The sequence below is a fragment of the Pistacia vera genome, unplaced genomic scaffold, assembly GCF_008641045.1.
Source record: "Pistacia vera cultivar Batoury unplaced genomic scaffold, PisVer_v2 Contig214, whole genome shotgun sequence".
NCBI lineage: Eukaryota > Viridiplantae > Streptophyta > Magnoliopsida > Sapindales > Anacardiaceae > Pistacia > Pistacia vera.
The window spans coordinates 2,360,982-2,364,152 of NW_022196018.1; the positions used below are offsets into that span (position 1 = coordinate 2,360,982).

At 38.1% G+C, this 3,171-nt stretch overlaps 1 non-coding gene across 1 annotated transcript; it reads right to left on the bottom strand.

Moving 5' to 3' along the window:
• Positions 1 to 2,805: 2,805 nt before the first annotated feature.
• LOC116129947 lies at positions 2,806 to 2,912 on the bottom strand. The gene has a single exon (XR_004127980.1). It is a non-coding gene; the product is annotated as a small nucleolar RNA R71 (small nucleolar RNA).
• Between the last annotated feature and the right edge of the window lie 259 nt (positions 2,913 to 3,171).

Here is a 3,171-nt window from a genome sequence, read left to right on the forward strand (position 1 = left end):
AAGAAAATGGAAATTTTTTTTTAAAAAATATTGGACCCTTTCTTTTCTTTATTGTTTGGTGCTATATTGATCCTAGAATTAAATTAGCAGGTTTAGAAAATGGTTTTGACATTAAGTGAAATTTACAAACCAAAGATACCAATCAAATAGGAGAGGTAAAAAATAGCTTCGAAGTATTATTTCCAATATGAAAAGAGGTTGGGAACCCGCAAAGAGGTAAAATCCAGGGAAGCTACATAAGAAGACAAATGAAACTTCTACTCTGGGGTGCACTAATAGGCCGAAGAGGACCCAATCCGAGCACCCTCCTCTTAGAAGCCACCACCAACAACAACAACAACAATGTATGTCTCCATGCAATCGAGAGTAATGAGCTTCAACAATATTTGCAACCCCGAAATGTTACCAGAGATCCACAACAGAGAGCCAACTTGATCTCTTAGACTATTGGAGAGCAAAATGTATTTTTTCGTTATTATCAAGACTTGCCTTGGATGTTTTCGCGTTCCTGTCTCAACCGTCTCATTCGAACAAACATTTAGTGCAAGTGAAAGAATTTTAAATGAAGGAGAACTAAACTTTCTCCAAAAATATTGAATGTCACACTGTCTTCGAGATGGAACAGTCGGCCATCAAGATCAATACGAGGTAGTGACGATACTTTAATAATCATTTCAATTTGAAATAAGATGAATGGATGAGGAGGTTCAGTGACCTATAAGAGCTTGAATGTTGATATTTTGTTAGTGATTTAATTGGTTTATTTATGGAAAAATGTGCTTAAAGTGTGGAATTGGATTATTTCTTTCATAAATACCATTTATGGGATCACGGGTGCACTTTAAGTGTTTTCAGGCTCAAACAGGTGTTGAAGGGAAAAGAAGCTATCGATAGGATTCACGACACGCAGGAACAACGGCACAAGAATCAGGGTCGAATGGGGAGTTGTGGTACGTCGAAGATGTTACGGAAAATCTGGAAATTCTTCATCATGAGTATGCCTCGATGTTTCTATCATACTTGAGCTGTAGAAGTCGGAATTTGACGATTCTAGTGGGTTGAAAGCTATTCAAAGAGCTACAATGTTCGTGTTGATTACTTCATCTAATTCTAAGTTTACAGATTCTTTGGATAGAAGGAACGTCGCCGCGCGATCATTCTTACCGCCGCGGCGATGGTCGCGGTTTTTTGTGTTAATTCATTATCCTAATCCAAATCTGAATGGGCCAAGTTTTCTAATATTTTTCCTAAGCACACCAACCCTAAGGTATAAGAGAGTCTTAAAAGTTAAGGAGAGACTTGGAGGGGAGAGAAGAGGACGGCTACCAATTGAGAGATCGGGATCCTGAAAGCTCTCGTTCACCGATTAGAGAAGTTTATCTTTTCTTAGATTGATTTATTAATGAGAATGATTGGTTTTGTTATTTTCATTATGAACAACTTTCTTGTCTAGGGCTAAGATGTAGCCCGATTTATATATGTTGACTTGAATGGTTGTTTCATCCTTATTGAGTTTATGATTCTAAGTTTTATTACTATGCAGATGCTTTCAATTCTCAGGGCCCGGGGTTGAATGATTTTAAGGGTTAGGTTGAGATCGAGAGATGAAACCTGATTTGTCTTAGGTAATAAAACCATAGATTGAGCGAACGCTGAGAGTAGTTATCGCGATCTGTGGCTCCGTAAATTCCATAGAGCTTAATGATCTCTTAGCTCCTAACTCCAATTTAGAGATTTGTGGTTATTGTTAGGGTTAATTGCTAATTGCTCGAGAGAGAGTTAGTGGAATAATAGGGGATTTGGCTTTTAGAATACACTCGATTAGGTTAACACAACAAAGTCAATGTATAGGATTAAATTGGTGTGAAATCTATGCCCTAGGTTTAATCATATTGATTTTTACTTCAGTGTTTACAAGTTTTACTTTCATTCATACTTAATTTTTAGTGGTTAGTTTTTTTACTTTTTCATTAAAATCATTCTTAAACTTCAGTTTAATCAAAAGTAATAGAATATAATAGTTTGGTACTTGGTAGGTAGTTCCCTTGGGATTCGCCACTCGTTTACTCGAGTTTTACTACTTGCACGATTTCGTACACTTGCGATAGCCTGTCAAGTTTTTGGCGCCGTTGGCCGGGGAACTATTATTTTACCAATATCAATACGAAATATTTAGTTGCTAATTTGATTTGTTTATTTCTATTTACTGATTATTGTTATTTTTGTTGTCTTATTTGTGGTTTTCAGCTAAATCTGGAGATTTACGTTCCAGAGGTCGTGGTCATCTATATCCACTTGATTTTGAGATCGAAGAACCGCAAAACTTGAAAGAGAAAAGAGAACAAGCTGAATCTGAACAAGCAATGGCTAACAGAGGATTATCAATCCTAATATGCAAAATCAAGAATGAGAATGAGGTAATTTGGGAAAATGCATGGGTGGAGTAGCAGTGGTTCAGAGAGCATTGAAAGCTATTCTAGTCCTACTATTGATGGTTGTTATTCGTATCGGAGACCACCCGTTCAACGAACAATTCGGGATTAGCCAGCAATTATTGGAATGATTCGCAGTCAATCCAATCGCTGGGTTACCAAACGATGATCCTAACCTGCATATCTCAAATTTCCTCAGTTGTGTACACATTCAAGCATATGGGGTATCCGAGGATGCAATAGACTAAGCTTTTCCCATTCTCTCTACGGATAAGCTAAGGCTTGGTGATATCATTGCCATCTGGAGGTTCACGACATGGATGAGTTGGCTCAAGCGTTCCTCACTAAGTACTTTCCACCTGCCAAGTCGGCCAAATTGAGGAGTGAGATTACCAACTTTTATCAATAGGATTCAGAGTCATTGTATGAAGCATGGGAAAGGTTTAAGGATCTTCTACGGAGGTGCCCACATCATGGTATACCAATCTGGTCACAAGTGCAAACGTTCTACTAAGGTTTGCTACCAAACATTCAAGCCATGATAGATCGTGCAATGGGAGCATTGAACACCAAAACACCAGAAGAACATACATCTGATTGAGGTAATGGCGAACACAACCATATGGGACTCCAGAAAGAAATTCAGCAAGGAGATCAGCGGAATGCACGAAGTCGACAGTTACACTGCATTGGTGCTCACTACTACGAACATCCAACCATTAGGTAATGTTGAAATTAA